This window comes from Eucalyptus grandis, chromosome 5 (assembly GCF_016545825.1).
Source record: "Eucalyptus grandis isolate ANBG69807.140 chromosome 5, ASM1654582v1, whole genome shotgun sequence".
NCBI lineage: Eukaryota > Viridiplantae > Streptophyta > Magnoliopsida > Myrtales > Myrtaceae > Eucalyptus > Eucalyptus grandis.
The window spans coordinates 50,772,364-50,789,770 of NC_052616.1; the positions used below are offsets into that span (position 1 = coordinate 50,772,364).

Sequence of the window (17,407 nt, forward strand, 5' to 3'; positions counted from 1 at the left end):
CTTTATCTTTTCTTTTTCGAGCTCCCTTTGGCAATTATTGCATGCGGAAAAATGCCCCACCCACTCGACCGAGAATCCTCTGCTTTTTTAAGCCCCGATTTTCTTGGCTTCTTTGGCCGTGAATTCCGGTCCTTGAATGCCGAGATTGCCCCCTTGTCAAGATGAAAATTGCTCTCTCTTGACCTTGTCCTCAAGGTTTCTGTCATTATTCAGAACACATTTTGGACTGGATAAAAAATTTGGAAAAAAAGATTGAGGGTTGATGTAGCATTTGGTTTAAAGTTGAAGGTTTTTTTGAAAAAAAAATCGGAATAAAATTAAAACTGAACCTAAAATTTCAGAATTTTTAAGGAATTAAAGCATGGGGGGGGGGAACCCTCCATGCTTTAATCCTTGAAGTGGTTGCGCACTTTTGCCACCATTTTATTTGCCAAAGAAAAAAAAATATAAAATAGGTTTTACTTACCACCCAAAATACACCTAGGCATATTATTCTCATCCAATAATTTATTTTATATAGATCTGTTCCAGGATAACTATCTTTATAACTATGTTACATAGGTTTTACTAATCACTCAAAATATATCTAAGCATATTAATATTGTTATTCAACTTAGTTGGTGCAAGATGTGAAGTAATTTGTATGTTCAAGAGAAATAAGCTTTATTCCGATATCCACTTGTGACAATGCAAGCTAAAAGAATTATCAATGCTATTTATATACCAACAATCCAAACTAAGCAGTCAATACTTGAAATTGTGAAGTGTTAAAAGAAAAAACAAAAACAAAAGAGCGCTTGTGCATTTCATGAGCACTCCTCTTTATACTATTGATTCACAATACTTTATAAGTGTTAAATTATCACATTAATTCAAGGACTTAATTGCATTATTCTCTAAAGCTAATCAATTCTAGCTCATAAGTTAGAGTACTTTGCCTCAAATGCATCCAACCCAAGAGGCATCAAACATGAATATAATATATCAATCTATGCATGTTTACCACTCTAATAAGAGAGTATTAAAGTGTATTTACCATGTTAACTATTGCGATACTAACATATTCAGCCTATCAATATATACAATAGTCCATCATCAATTTGATGCAATAAAGTTGACCTCTAATAACAACAAACACAATTTTATCGAATTCGACACAATATTGTTACCAAAAGGCAATGCCATAACTTTACATTTTTAAGTTTATCATATTAGTAATTCATTATATGCATGCCATTTAGTTCTGTAAATGTTGCTTTAAGTTTGTATTTGCAATGTACATTTCTTCACACTAGTTTTTATGACATCATATGGCGCAAAAGTTTGACAAATATCATGGCCCTTCAAGTAAATTTTCTTATGAAGTCTAAACAGGGCTTCTGCAATGTCCTTGGCCTGGATTATACTTGCTGGAAAGGGGAAGATCTTCATAGGCCCTCTCAATCTTCCTAAAACAGAGCAGAAACCCAATAGTCTGGATAGAAGGAAAAAGTATGCAAGGTAGGCCAACCTCAGGCCAAACAACAAAAAGTTTCAGATAAGTGTTCAGTATCAAAGTTGGAGGCGTCATCTTTGAAGTGGAAGTGACCAATAGAAGTGAAATCTAGCCTAGGAAATGGCATAAACATCTATAACTTTTACAAGCATAACCTCGCCTAGGTATAGTTGTTTCCTTAACCAGCCCACTAATTTTCCAGGCAATACTGATTTGCTGTCAATCTACCATCAAATCCATTTATTAAGAAAAACTGTTGTAGGACAAGCAAGAACAAGGAAATGACTCATTTACTAAATATGACAGACCATATAGCTAAATATTTTATTTAAACAGACAGGACGCTTACAATATTTTCTATTGGAAAGACACCAAATATACTGAAGCACAAAACCCCATCTTTATCTCCACTGCAAAGGCTATCCAAACATTGCTTTGAAGAATTTGAGAGCTCTACAAATGAATCTTGAACATCGTCAGTTAAACCAGCATCTCTGGGTACTAGTCCAGGCATTCGAGGAACTCTTGGAGCTGGAGGGAAGAATTGAGTTGTGCGATCTTCAAATGCCAAAGAGTTACCAGAAGTGTTCTATAAAACAAATTAATAATTACTTTCCAGTCAGAAAATAAAAAGGCGAAAAAATATGAAATTAAAGCTGAGGAGCCAAACAAATCAACAAGTTACAAATGACACCAAACATACGCTTCCAAAAATTCTTCCACAAACCCATACTAAAGCCGTTGGACTGTGAAGTAAGATTCCAAATTTGAAAAGGAAGTATTTAAGAACACCACACTAAAATAACTACTTAACTACAAACGAAGCATTATGAAAGTTGTGAGCCATAAAATATCTGCTATTGGTGAAAAAGATCAAGAAGTCATACAGACTTTTAAGTTGAAAGATGCCATACTCTATTCACTTGGGCATCCTCCTCCCAGTTGAGACACACCCCAGCTGCCATACTTCAAGCTTCTTGATATTTTTCCATTCTGCTTAATATTTATACCCTATTAGAATGATTATACCACAGTGTGCATAACTGCTGCAAGCACTAGCATATCAAAAGCAACACCCTGCATATTCATAGTTCCATAAAGACAGCTACTTTGGTAGGTAACATTCATTATGTACAAACAAATTCTCTTCTCAGCAATTCTTATGTACCCATAGGTGCTATATTGGATTTGAATCAGATTTTGGATCCATCTATATTGATTGATTGCAATCCATGAAGTGGATGATTAGTCATAAACTGGTAGAAATCTCAGAGAAACAGAATTGCAGCAGCCTTAGCCATCTACCCAGCCATTCTACTCAATGACCAAGCAGCTATAGCTTGATAAAAACATAACCAGTTATTCACAAAGCAAAATTGAGGCACACACAAATCCTATCATTGAAGAGTCACCTAAATTATTACCTTGCTAATTTGGCTGCACTGAACTAATTTTACTAACAATTGAAAGAAGCTATTAAATTTGATGAAAATGAGCATCTCACAGACAAATGCTTCAGTATGACACCTTCCACTTAGACTATAGATTCTCACCATGAGCTGGACCCCAGTAAACACAATGTTGTAATTTGTCGTTGACAACTGAAATAGTTTCAATCACTGATGACAACATTAGCAGCGAAGAAATTTTTTTGTCCTGCACGAGAATGCAATTGAGCACATCAATAAGACTCACCTCCTAAAGTATATAAATCTATTAAATGAATATATTAATTCTGTATGATATGTGATTAAAGTAATTCACCGTTGATTTCACCGATTAGATATGAGTCAATCAATTTCCTTGATTCATTATTTAACTCAAGCATCAAACAATCTAATGTCAAAAACATTTCATGGCTTTGATGTAGGACCAAGTCCCACAATAAAGAATAAATATTTAGGCATTGCACTCAAAATTGCCTAAGCAACACATCTAGGGTTTCTTAAGCATCACACCAAAGATGAATTGCATCACACAATCTGCAAAGCAAGGACTTGCCAAGTTCAATAAATTATCAACTCTATTGAAAAGTAGGAATTACAACTATATTTGTAGACTCTCCAAAAGTTCTATTCCTAGTGGAAATAGGAAACCTCAAAACAAGAAACATTATTGGAGTATATATAAGATCCCACTACTCAAGCTTTAAAAAAAAAAAAAAGGAAACTTCGTAAAATCTAATAATACTAAAATCCTAGTTGATAATTTTAGTGATTAAACTTCAAGAAGAATCTTGACCCTTGTTTAAGTTTCAAAGTCAATCTTCACCAAAAACTTGGTAGTCATGTTGCATGATTTTGTTGGCCACATCAGGCTTAGTGGATGGTTTGATTGTCCTATACTAAATTCTATGAACAGGAATCAAATTACAATACTATGTAGATGATCTGTGTCCTTGCAGTCAAATGGGTACATATTTGACAAAAGAATAATAATTTGTAGAAATATCTCATGCCTGGAAATAATAACATTGGTTGACTTTGAAGTATCCTTATCATTAGTTATTACCTAACAATAAAAGTAACACCATACTTTACAATTGATTTACATCTGTTATGGAATACCACTCTCAAACATTATGTCGGATTTTATGATTCATGATCCACAATCCATAGATATAATTTTTTGATTCATGACTCATATTTCCATGTGACAACTAAGGGTGACCCTAAGTGGTTATCATGTCATATCAAAATTGTGGCTACCTACTTAACAGTTGACACAATTAATAAACCAATATTGTTATGGGTTCAAAGTTCAAACCATGAAACAGAAATTGACTCATGTAATCTATCCATCCAAACAACAGTGCCATCTTGATTAACAACCAGACCTATCACGACCTATTTATACTTAGTTCATTAAGTTTTCTAAAAATAATCATACATGAATTTTGTTTCCATAGTGGTTACAAAATACAATTTGATCACATCATATAAATATAACATTTCAGGTAAACCTAGGATTTTGTAAGCTTACGACTAGTTTCTTTTCAAACTAATTTGACATTGATGACAATATGCATATTGTACATATGCCATGACGGTCATGTTAGGATAGGAATGACCCATTCAATTCAATCAAATTAGTTAAACGGGTTATGTTCAAATAGAATTTTCTAATAAAAATTTGTGTTGATCTTATTATGCTCAGATTGACCTATCTAGCAATCCATTGTGAACTTGACAATGACAGACATGACAAATAAAAATGGATTGCCATCTCTATTAATAGCTGAATGTTTGCTGAGCAAGTTTGTTATTTGCATTGCATCATGCAGATTTTGAGCAATTCAGAATCTTTTCCAAGAGAGATAAGAGAAGAACACATTATGATGATAAAGGAATATTGCAGGAGGAATTTCTAGTTCAGAAGTAATGAGGGTAACGTTCAAGTATCAACATAGAAAACTTACTTCGACATCATGTAGTGAAATTGTACCAGCTTCAAGCCCCAAGACAACAACCATGCCATCAGGACGCCAGCAGAATCATGTTATACATTTACCTGGAGTAGATTAATATGATTAAGAAGAGCCAGTATTGATGATAGACATTGAAATGTGCAAAGAAAGTGAGTTCATTATAAACAAAAGAAAGAACACAAACAGAGAGAGAGAGAGAGAGAGAGAGTGCGTGTGAATAATATGTTCCCAATAAATTAACGGAAGAAGAGGAAAGATAGGGCACACACATTAACCGACAAAATGTTAATAAAAATTTGTGAAGTGAGGCAAAACGTCATAATTGTACAAAATAACTGAGAGGGATCTCGGTCACTTGACAGAGGATTTCTTTGGGCTAGTAGTTTCATCTAAAGTGAGGGAATCTACATCTTGTTGACAGGCTCCAATCCAATATCTGAATCAAAATACAAATCTTGTTGTTCAACTATGGAAACTCAAGGTGGATTGGACACACGAAAGCTTTCTCCAGGCAAGGATTACAAGTGTGCTAGTGTTTACAACTTAGGATATTAACACACCACCATTCACAGGTTGGCTTAAGTACTATAGAGCACTCAAAACGTTCTCCATATCCAGAAGACGATATGACAAGTGAAGCGTTCAGATTTTTCTGGAAAAAAAAATCTCCTCTCTAAAGTTTTCCAGTGAGAATAGACAGCAAGAACTACCAAAGCTAGGCATCCAATCCTCAGCTCTTACTAATTTGAATTACCAAAAGATTAAGTCATATAGGATTTTAACATAGTTGGATGCAGCTCCTTTTCCTCCTAGTCTCTTGGCTTTGTCCAATTCCTCCCTCCGTCCCTCTCGACCAGATTGTCATACAAGTACGCAGCATAGCTTCGAGATATATCCTAATCAAAAGTTAAACTCCCACCAACAAACTTGATTAATCAAAAGGATGTGATGAAATGTCCCTCTGTAATGAGAAGAAGATAAATGAAACTTCAAGCAATACAAAATGTGAGAAACTTTCCACCTATGGTTTAGATTTCAGTATCCAATAAATCTCTCCTTCTAGGGCACACTGTCAGTAAAAGAATGCTCAATCAATAAAAGAAGATGAGTCAGCAATAAAATTACATTGTGAGAGTGATCATCAGGAATCTAAGATCTTTTTAGATGCCTGATGACATTTAGATAGTATTCTCAGTGGCTAAACCTGCCAACTCCAAGTGGGCATCAAGCATTTCCGCATCTGACACAGCTAGTCTATCTAGCATACATGGCATCCCTCCAATTCATGTTAATTATTTTCATGGACACTTTAACTGGTACACGAAGAAGGGCAACAAGAAGGCAATACAGGAGTATGGTACACTTATGGTCAGGGTAGATGACTGTCTGCCTAGGTTATGGAAAAAATGTCATAAGGCAACAACCTGGTCGAGAAGTTAATAGGAATCTATGCGCCTATAAATAAAATCCCTTCATTCAACTATTACCAGCTTGGATTCTTTACTTGCAACTAAGTCATCTCTAGATTTCCACTCGCATCACCATCATTCACCGTTCATTTTTGTGTAAAAGACCAACTCCTTAGTTCGATGGCATCTTCTCATTTAGACTTTCAAGCACTTTTATCTCTATATTCATCCAATTATCCATCGAACGCAATTTGAACTAGATTGGCAATTACAGTGGTTCCTATGGCGAAAAAGGAAGCGTAGCACATTTAGGAAAAGCTAAAGAAGTAGAACGAGATAAGGCCAATGACTCAAAGGGCAAGCACAGCAAGCCATCGTTGAAGAAACGAACACACTGAATAAAGAAAAAAGAGAACTTTCTCGGATCGAAGCCATACCCAGGAGAGATTGTTCACAGCCTCTTGCCAACTGAAGCGATGAAGCACCCACCTTCGAGTCCTCCGCGACCGTTGTCAGCAAATCCTTTTTCCTGATACCACTCTCCCATCTTCACCTGCCAATCGGAAGCCGATCAAAAACCTCACAGAACCGAATCCACCCACCCAATAACGCCAAACGGGAACCAAACCTGAGAAGCCCAGGGTTAATCGAACTGAAGCTGAAACGGAAGCACACGCCGCGACCCCGCCGAGCGGCCTGAAAACAACAGCCGCCAGCTGTGGTGGAACAAATCGCAAGGAGTAAGGAGAGAGCTCAAAAACAACGGAGGAAAGCTGAAGAGCGAGACGAAGAAGGGAAGAGCGGGAGTGATGTCCACTGAAGTCTGAGAATTCGCGGAGAAAGTTGCGGGAAGAGGAACAGGCGGGAGTCAAAACAAGGAAGGAAGAGAGAGATGGGAATTGGGCCGTAAAGGGCCGCCGCAGAATCAACTAGGCCGGGCCGGAATTTATAGCCTTGCCAAATAACGCCCGAAAGGGCCCTTTCAGGCCCAATGAGACATCACATTGATGCGAATGTGGTGGATTAGCTATTGAAACGTAATTTTGGAAAAAGCAACGTGATCATCCTCATTTACTTTTGGATAAAAAAAAAATGCTAATGAATTATTCAAATTGGCATCTCACAAGAGATGACAAACATTCACGCATGCTTAAATGATGAGACAACAGGCCAAGCTCGAACTCGACCATGCCATTTGCCATCATCACCCAAGCTCCTAACACTCGGCCAGATACAAATACTTGACCAAGCCCCAGTTGGTGAGCTTTATGCAAATCTCCTGTTATAAGGTACACAATCATACAGTAGAAAGAAGCAATAAGAAGATCCAATGTCTTCTTTTTCTCTTTAATTGGAACTAGACAATTCACCTCGTTACACTAATTCTAGTCAACAACTGCTTTTTCAGTATTTAGAAAATAGGACACAGCTACTTTTCGTTAATAATTTACTATGATCTTTGGGATCATGATTATGCACTATTGAGGAGGAAAAGACTTACCCTAAACTAGCTGCCTTTTTCTTTTTGACCTTTTGGTAGTTATTCTGAAGGCAAAATGTACATTTGCACCATTAGACGTCAGGCAGAGTAACAGATGATGTGAACCAGATTCTAGTGTGATGAAGTAAGAACTTCCTCAACTCCAGGAAGAGGGACCATGAACTATCCATAAGTATGAAACCAAACCGGTCGAATTAAACAATTTGCCCACCCGATTACCAATCAGAAGTTCAGTCGCGTTCTGCAGCTCCTGAAGCAGTCCCTTGGCCAGGTTGCACTACCCTCTGTAAGGCTCGAACCAATTTTGAACAGAACAATTTCGAAATCCTCGCGTCTTGTAAAAAAGTTCAACTCAGCTTCAATTAAGGATGAGGCTTCAATTACCAGCTGCCTCATCACACCAAACGACCCTCTCAAATGCAACAACAGCAAAAGAGGACTCGAAATCTCCAGTGGGAAACCCTCATCAAGTGCATGCCAGAAGCAGCGATAAACCCCAATTTCCCCTCAAACTTCTTGAACAAAGCATGACGTTTTGCTTCAAATTGCGGCATTCCTCCGACCTAAGGTACTCGAGACTGCCCTTCAAGATATCATGCATCACCTTATCCGTGATCTCCAAGCCGCATATGGACAAGGACCTGAGATTACTCCAAGTGACACTCCTACTAAATGGGACGCTACACAGCCTTAAATGCAGGTTCACCAACGGAGAGCATCCATAAAGGAGCAGCGGTACGGTGAAATGGCTGGCCATCTCGCGCAAACCCTTAGCCGCATTGACAGAGAGGTCCTCCACACGGCGGTCGACAGCAAAGCGAAGCCACAGACTGAGCTCAGGCGCGCAATAGTCGAGAAAATCAATATTGATGCAGAACTTCCTCACCTTAGGCGACGCGTAGATGGTCAAGACGCTGTCCACGGACGGGGCGTCCTTCCAGGGGAAGGAGACGACGAGGTTCGGGGCGGCGGTCCATCTGGACCTCCACCTGTGATCAGCATGGTCGCCTAGAGTTTCGCACCGAGGACAGGAGGAGGACGATGATGGGGTCTGTGATGGCTTCTTCGCCATGATGGGTTGATGGTCGAGCCTACAGTTTTAGATTTTTGCTCGACCGAATTTGGGCTTCCATAGAGCTACACGTGTCGCTCCCTGGAGAGACGACCGTTTTCCCGCGCCTTTTAAGCTCGAGCGGCGACTCTACCTCGGATCACGAGTTCGAATATACGTACGGATTTTTTGCGTCCCCTAATGCTCTGTGGAGCTGATCAGTGGACGAAATTTTAGAAATCTTCCTTTATATTCACTCAGACAATCGGGTCTGGATAAGCTCAAGTGGGCTTCCACGATTGGGCTTGAGCTTGAGAAAGAAATTGTTTACTTGAGCCCGGCCCAGTTAAGTTTGCGCGTGTCTACCCAGATTTTTTTTTTTTTTTTTCTGTAAGTAACTTCTCTAATATAATTCTTCAGCGAAAACCATATTCATGATCAAGTATGGCACCTCATGAGCTTAAAATTAACAGACAATTGCTTTCATCACATCTTAAATTACATTGGCCCGAACGCGAGAAATGATAGCCCAAGAAATTCATGAGGTTCGCTAGCCTAGATAGGCTTGTTCTTTTATTTTCAAACTGGCTGACAAGTATGCGGCCGGAGAAGACTTTCCTCACCTCACCACCATGCCAAATGCAAGACTACTTGGATGCACGTCATGCGTCTCCATCTAGATGGCAACTCCATGATTCTATTGTTCAAAGGTTGTTGAGCTTATGGCTCAAGTTCTAGCCAAATCGAATTTGTATTGGAGCTTGGAGATTAAAATAAGTGAGAGACATGTTAGGAGGCGCTGTGGTGAGGCAATGTGAAGAGGACTGGGCGCTAGGCCCTACCGCCTACCGGCCATATGATAGTCATTGGGTATTGGCCGAGCTCCCGGATAGTCCCTCCCGATGCTTGAATAACTTGTGTAGTCACTATCCGACATTTTGTTTGTTGCGTGAAATGAAAAATGCTAATCGAATATGTTCTCCATTGCAAAACTTGGAAATTTGATCTTCATGAAGATTGAATTTTCTTAATTTGGGTGATATAGGTTGATTTGTCCTCTATATTGAAAAAATTAGGGTGTTCATAACATTTTGAAAGGGGAAATCAAATCGAACCAAACTGAAAAGTGGTATCAATTTGGCTTTAGAAGATGCCATGGAAAGAGGTCCATAGCATAAAGGAAGATTCGACTGGGCAAACATCCGAACATTGTTTTGTGCAAGCAAAAATCGACAAGCGTTGGTAAATATCAAAACCGATTGACAACAAAATGTTGTTTGATAACCTTTTTTTTTTTGGTCTGTTTGTTTGATAACTTATTCAGTCGGTAAAGTTTTGGTAAGTTACCCAAACTTTTAAGAAAATACCAACAGTTATCAAATTTTTTTTTATATATTACTATTGCCATTCGAATTTTCGCGATGGTTAAAGTTAAAAAAAATCGAGATTCAAGATCCTCGATCGCGACGAGACTCGTTTCTTCACTCAAAAGAATTAGATCAGTATGATTAGTACCTTAATTGCATATAGGGGTTAAGTCAACATCGGCGTGTAGAAATAGACTTTAGATTTTGAGTTTCCATACATTTGGCCGAAGATGGCTTTTTTGTTCAAACCATCGGTGTGTAGAAAAAGAATTGACCATAATTTTGGCCGAAGATTGACCAAAGAATTGACCTTTGACTGGATAAAATTGTTTTTCACTCGTTTTAATCATTTTTAGACATCAGATTTAGGAAAACCGCAAAATTTAAGTACCTCGAATCCAATTAAAGAAATTCCAATTTCAAGAATCGATAGGCCATTTAGAATACCATATTTATTACCATAGGATTTGAGCTTATACTTCTAAAGATTGCGCCATTCAGCGTAATCATACAAAACCCACTTGGGAGAATAAAATTTATTCATTTCCCATCTTGGAAGGGGTCATTTTTGTTTTTGTTTTTTGCTTTTTGCTTTTTATTTTGCTTCTTTTTATGTTCAGCGGGGAGGCGCCACAATTAAAAGAAGAGGGGGAAAAAGAAAAATAAGGAGTAACGATTCTTCATGCCGACTCCTTCACCGTCGCCCCATCGTCATTGGACTTCATTCTCACCACCGCCAGTTGCAACCATTGTTCTTGGATTTCATTCTCTTGAGGAGTCGGAGCAGTAGTCGCCGCTGCCCATTCCGGCGATTGAAACCCACGCCATCACTTCGATGAGCCCTCTCCATCACTCACCTCCACGCCATCAGTCGCCATAGCCGCTCGTCCTCATTGTTCCCGAGCCACCCTTTCCTACTCTATTGGCCCGTGCCTTCCCACCGTGAAACCGAAGAGCCCAGATCTCGTCCGAAGACTCCCTCGTTGGTCGTTGTTCTGTTCGTCGACAGTTGTAAAGGTTCTAGTCGCCAGTTGCAAGTGTCCGTCACAGCCTAGTTACACCACTGATAAACCAGGCCTTCCTGCTGCCTTCAACGACGGTCATCGATGAGAAGCCACTAAAAACCCAATGGTCAGGGGTTAATTTTTAAGCTCTAGTATTCCGGTTGGTTTATCCGATTGCCACCCTGTTATTGTTCCGTACGTCTTGTGGATGCAACGGCCAGCATAGTGGTTAGACGATGGTCGGAGACGGGTGGTATACGAGTACTTTTGAGCGTAAGGTTTTAAACGTTTCTGGTTCAGTGAAGCTTTAGATATTGATCCGTAGGCATGAAAATTCATTACAGAAGTCATTAAAGGTGGGAGCTCTGGGAATAGGGAGCCAGGCGTCAAAGTTGAGGGTTTCTCCATATATAGAACGAATGAACAATTATCCAGAACGCATGAACGATGCTCTGACGTGTCCGATGTCCGGGTGTCAGTCCACGTCTGCTTTCTCTTCTCGTGCTTCTTTCCTCCCAATAACTCTCGGCTCGGCTGGTGGCTCGGCTCGACTGACAGGAGAGAGGACGGATGAATGGGTAATAAACGCGCAGGCTTAAAATTTCTCTCTCCTCGCTTAAATTTTCTGGATTTTGTCTCTCTCTCCTCGTGGAAGAGCAGACAGTCTTTCTCTCCTCTTTGCTCTCTCTTCCTCCTCCGACGCTCCTTCCGGTCTAGCGATTCCTCCGACGACGGCCTTTCTCTCTCCACTCGACGGCCTCATCTCAGGGCTCCATTCTCTCGGCGCACTTTTTCCTAAATCGCGCTCTCTCCCGACGGCCGATTTCGCTCGCCTCTCTCCGTCCCCCGACTCGCGACTGAGAAGCAATTGCTCCGCCCTGCTCGAAGCAATCCTCGAGAAGCCCTAAATCTGCGACCGCATGTCAGGTTCGATTTTATTTCCGAGTTTTTATGTTCGCATCTTTCTTTTGGGGGAGAAAGCTTGGCCTAAATCTGCGACCAGAAGTTCGCTGGTTTCTTGCTTCTGATTGAAAGCGCAGCAACGCGAGAAAGCTTAGGCGAACCGTTGATGACAAAACGCCAGTGATTTAATTTGCTTGCTGTCCGACCATTGTTTCGTGCAGATACTTGAGCACTTGGCAGATCTCAAGTCTCCTTGGAACTGCCCCGATGGAAGGCCGGTCATGCATCGTTTGGTCGACTTGACGGCAATAAGCAAAAGGTAAGACAAGGACTCTGCTTAGTTCTGGTGATTCATGACTTGATGCTGCCGTCAAGTGCATCGTTTGCTGCAATGTCGTTCTTACATAAGTGAACTTACAGATGCTGGTCTCACCAGTCTAAGGATGGAAGCATATATCTGAGATGTCGCTCAATTATTTGCCTCTACATTTAGCATTGCCTTGACTCTTTCGATTATTTACTTGAATTTTAACAGTACTAAGGTTTTGTCTGATTTCCGCTCTTGTCATCCCGATCTTTGGTTTGTTATATGCAATCTCTTCACAATCTTCACTATCTATAGCTAGTGATCTAAAGAATGACTGTTAACATATCTTGGTTCTTTTGTTGTTTATTGTAATCTATGGTTGAATATTGGCTCTTTTGCCTTTTGAAGTAATCTGAGATTTTGGAGCATGTTTGGTGATTACGGAAGGATTTCTTCCTCAAGAACTAATGTGTTAGAGCTGTTTTTTATGAACTTCTTTAATCATTTAATAGATTTTTCCATTGCTATCCAAAATGATGTTATCTTTTCTTTCCATCTAGGTCTTTGAGAATATAATCATCAATTTAAGATGGTGCATACATGTTCATGGTAAGTCTCTAACCAGCAGGCCTCAGCTAATGTTAATTTTGTTTATTCGGATGTGTATGTTTGCAAGGTGACAGCTAGAATTTGTTTTATTATCCCTTGGTCATATCTTTCTTAGGGTTGCTTCTTGGAAAAGCTGTGGCCTGCAGGGGCTTTGAGTTCCTGTAGACTGTAGAGGAAAATGAAAATGTGTGAAATGTGAGTGGGACTGAAAAGGCAATAGCACTCTGTAGCTGATGTTGGAGATTTGTTTCTTGGTTACTGTATTTTGAATCAGTCCTAGCTCTATCATTTTGTTGAAAAGAAGTACCCCCAACAAAAAGATGTGTGACTATTACCAAACATCATCTCTGTGTGTTTGTCTTCAGCTGATAGATATGAATCTCTTGGAAGTATTTCTTTGGATTAACTGTGCACCTTAGAAATTTACATGCTTTTACTTCTGCGTCTTTGCTGTCATTAATGAATGCGAACATTGTGATAGGTTACATAAGCACATCAATAAACGATGGTCCTGGATGTTTAACATTGAGATGTCCTGATCCATCTTGTGGTGCTGCCGTCGGTCAAGACATGATAAATCTATTAGCACGTAAAGAAGATAAGAAAAAGTATTCTCAATATCTTCTTCGCTCATACATTGAAGACAATAGAAAGGTATATGTGCAACCGTATTCTTTTTCTTTGTCTGAAGTTTTTTTTTTAATTTTTAATGTGTGATAATGACTTTGCACTACTGGGTGCCTCTTAAATGAAATATAACTTCCTTTACCTCATTTTCCTACTGCCAGGCCAAGTGGTGTCCTGCCCCTGGTTGTGAATACGCTGTAGAATATATTGCTGGTAGTGAAGGTTACGATGTTTCCTGCCAATGCTCTTTCAACTTTTGCTGGAATGTAAGCTTCTTTTTGGAAATTTCTTGTATCAATATGTAGCAAGTAGTGTGTTGACATCCTTTTGATTTGATCTACTGCAGTGTACAGAGGAAGCTCACTGTCCAGTAGATTGTGGCACTGTGGCACAGTGGATCATGAAGAACAGGTGCTGAATCTGAAAACATGAACTGGTACATATATAACTTTAAGCATGTAGAATTTGCCATCATTTGGGTTCTATGACAATGGTGTACAATGGATTGTGTGGTCTTTCCTCTTTCAAGAAACAAGAATGTTTTATGTGACTTACTTAGTAGGTTGGACATAGATACTAGATAGTCCTATTTTGGCATGCTTTTATCAGCAGTATGAGATATTCTAAAATCAACCAATCGACTGCATACAGGAGTTCCACAATTATCTCCTTTCTGTAGTTAAATTTGGAATCCTTGGTTAGTGCATTCACATATTTTCTCTGGAGGAGATCCAATAATGCTAAATTGGATGATTTGTTTGGGACCGATGGAAATGGAGTCCAATCACTCTGCTACATTTCGAAGCTTTGATTGAGCTAGTAATGGTAGGAGGCGCTTCAACAGATCTGACTGGGATGGGTTTTCTAGAATACTTTTAATGACTGATATGGTGTTGTCAAAATGGAGTCTTTTTATCCTGTTTCCGGACGGTTTTATTGGGCTTATCTCTCTGTTATTTTGTCTGCCTTTTGGGTCATACCCAGTTTATCAGAGCAGGCCGGGGATTCATGCTGAAAATATATGTTTGGAGAGTTTGTTATTTGTGAACTTGTTGGTGCCATGTTGACAACCTGTGTGAATGGAATTGAAGCTCTTTTATAGAAATAAAATTGACCTTGTAGAGAATGTTGTGATGGGACATGCTAAAGTTTGATCAACCTAGTGCCGGTTGTTTGTATCTTTCATGATTTGTTGTGGCAATATGTTTTGTTAAGGTGGGATGACAGGATAGAGCTAAGGTTTTACAGAATGTCTGGAAGAATATGACTCTTTATTTCACGTGAAATGTTGGCAATCCTACCTCAGGTTTTCCCTTAAGAATGAATTTGGACAGTCGTGCTCCCTCCAATAATTGCCACATTTTCTTAATTTGGATGCAAAAGTTTGAGGAAGTCTTAAATAAAATAGTGATTCAAGTGTCCAGAAATGTCATTATGTGCAAATATGTGGTTGTTGCTCGGCTTTCCTAACATATATGAAATGATATGCAGGATTCTAGCCAATTCAAAGCCTTGTCCAAAGCGTAAGCGGCCAATAGAGAAAAACCAAGGGTGTATGCATATGACTTGTACACCTCCTTGTAAATTTGAGTTCCGCTGGTAAGGTTATTTTCTTCTAAATGGAGCATTTTCATTTATTTTTATGTACTCATTTTTATTGGGTGTATTCTTGTTGTGATACAATGTAATTCCCTTGGAACCCGTATTGTATGCCTTACTTGTTCTATATTACTTTTGCAAACAGGCTCTGTCTGGGTGCATGGTCTGACCATGGTGAGAGAACTGGTGGTTTCTATGCCTGCAATCGTTATGAGGCCGCTAAGCAAGAGGGAGCGGTAGGAATTGAAAAACTTTGGCTTTTCTCGGGCAAAGTTATGTGAACACCGTGGAACTAACATTGTAGGTTTTGGTCATGTGAAAATACCTTTTTGTAGTATGATGAGGCTGAGAGAAGAAGAGAGATGGCGAAAAACTCATTGGAGCGATATACTCATTATTATGAACGATGGGCGAGCAATCAATCCGTAAGTAGTGAATCTCTCCCTGTTTACTATCTCTCTCTCTCTCACTCTATAAACTGTCATATAATCTAGTCAAGGGGAATTGAGTGATCAATGATTTTTGTGTTCAGATTGAATTATCCAGGTTTAAGAATGCAGAAGCCCCTGTTTACTATCTCTCTCTCTCTCTCACTCTATAGGAATCTTTATGGCAAGTGAAGATGCCAGACTACAAAAGGTCCCATCCTTTCCATCAATAACTGAGGCTTTTTTGGAAGTGTCACCACAGCCAATATATTTCCCAACTTCCAAGTGCCACATGGACATGCTGCCGAGGCAAGAACAAGCTAAGCTTGCAGCTTGTCCTGGTAGCAGCATTGTCACGGGAAGCTCTGGCAAGAGTGGGAAGCACACAGTTGCTGGTGCAAGGGATGTGCAAGGGTTGCGCTGGATGTCAAAGTCTCCTCAATCGGAGTTCACCAAAATCCAATGCAAGTGGTAATTCAGCTATAATGTTATTCAAAAGTTTTGGACCTACTGGGTGCACTGCCTGATGAAAGCAGGTGGATTTGATCGGGTTCAACTGCAGGTGCAGCAACTTCCTATAATTTAGCACTGGTGAGAAGATCCAGCTACCTAGAGACCATGCAATAAAGACAAATCTCATGAACTGATTAAATCTAGACCTTTGGCCTATGCAGGTGGCCCTAATCCAAAGCAGTTTGCACTAAATAGATGAGATTAGATGGATGACCTCCGGTTGCTCTTCGAGATGATGCATCAGCATAACTATTCTAATATGCATGGCTGCCCCTCTGATCACTGGACCGCTGCCCAGGATGCTATTGCTAAAGGAATCCCCATCCGTCATCAAGGCAATAAGAATTTGATAATATCTTAGAATGCAGGAGCTGCGTTGAAGGGTCTCAGACTCTAATCTGATGCTAGTTTGACTTCCTGTGAGCGCAGCATCCAGCTAGCTCATGTCTTGAAGCTTTAGCATTGAGGACATTTTCTCATGTAAACAGCATTTGCAACACAGCTTATGATAGCACAATTTATTTGTTTCTGGGTACGGAATTTGTGTCTCTAACGACATGCCACTCGGAATCTCAGATGGATGGTGTCATTCTGGTTGTAAAAATTTGTGATTTGAAGTATTACTAGTTAAGATTTGGCAAATCGTAAGCATGCAAAACGTCTCTTGTGCATTTTAGCATGTGAACTGGCCTAGGCTCTGCAAACAAAATCTGCACAAAATGGATATCCAATTCCCAACTTGCTGATCGTCCTTACGCTGGACACCCAGTTAAATTCTAGTTCTCCTTTCAACTGTTTCTAGCTAAGTCAAGTAGGACACATTGCTCCTAACCCCAAGATGCGGCCATGGCATTATACTAAAATCTTGATCGGTTCTAATCTGATTAGACAGACATTGCTCTGAAGTTGCAATTGAGAATTTTGACTGAATTGCGTACGCTTTCACCTTATTCATCTCAGAATTGAGAGTTTAGTGCAACCTGAAATTGCTTGATGCCTACTTGTTTTGCGGGAAGCATTAACGAGTTTTGTCTTGCCAAGCAAACAAAGAGATTTGAGAACAAGTCAGTCTTATATACTTAAAATCTGGCTCCAATGTTTTATGACAATTGAGATGAAGTATACTGAGCAAGTCTTCTGCTCAAAAGATCATATGTACATCCCCCT

At 39.6% G+C, this 17,407-nt stretch overlaps 1 long non-coding RNA gene and 1 pseudogene across 1 annotated transcript; one reads left to right on the forward strand and one right to left on the reverse strand.

Moving 5' to 3' along the window:
* Window positions 1-1,486: 1,486 nt before the first annotated feature.
* Window positions 1,487-3,598, reverse strand: LOC104428404. Its single transcript, XR_005551348.1, has 3 exons — window positions 3,049-3,598; window positions 2,410-2,488; window positions 1,487-2,084 (listed from the first exon to the last, which is right to left on the reverse strand). It is a non-coding gene; the product is annotated as an uncharacterized LOC104428404 (long non-coding RNA).
* An 8,075-nt stretch (window positions 3,599-11,673) lies between these two features.
* On the forward strand, window positions 11,674-16,891 carry LOC104416219 (annotated as a pseudogene).
* Window positions 16,892-17,407: the final 516 nt, after the last annotated feature.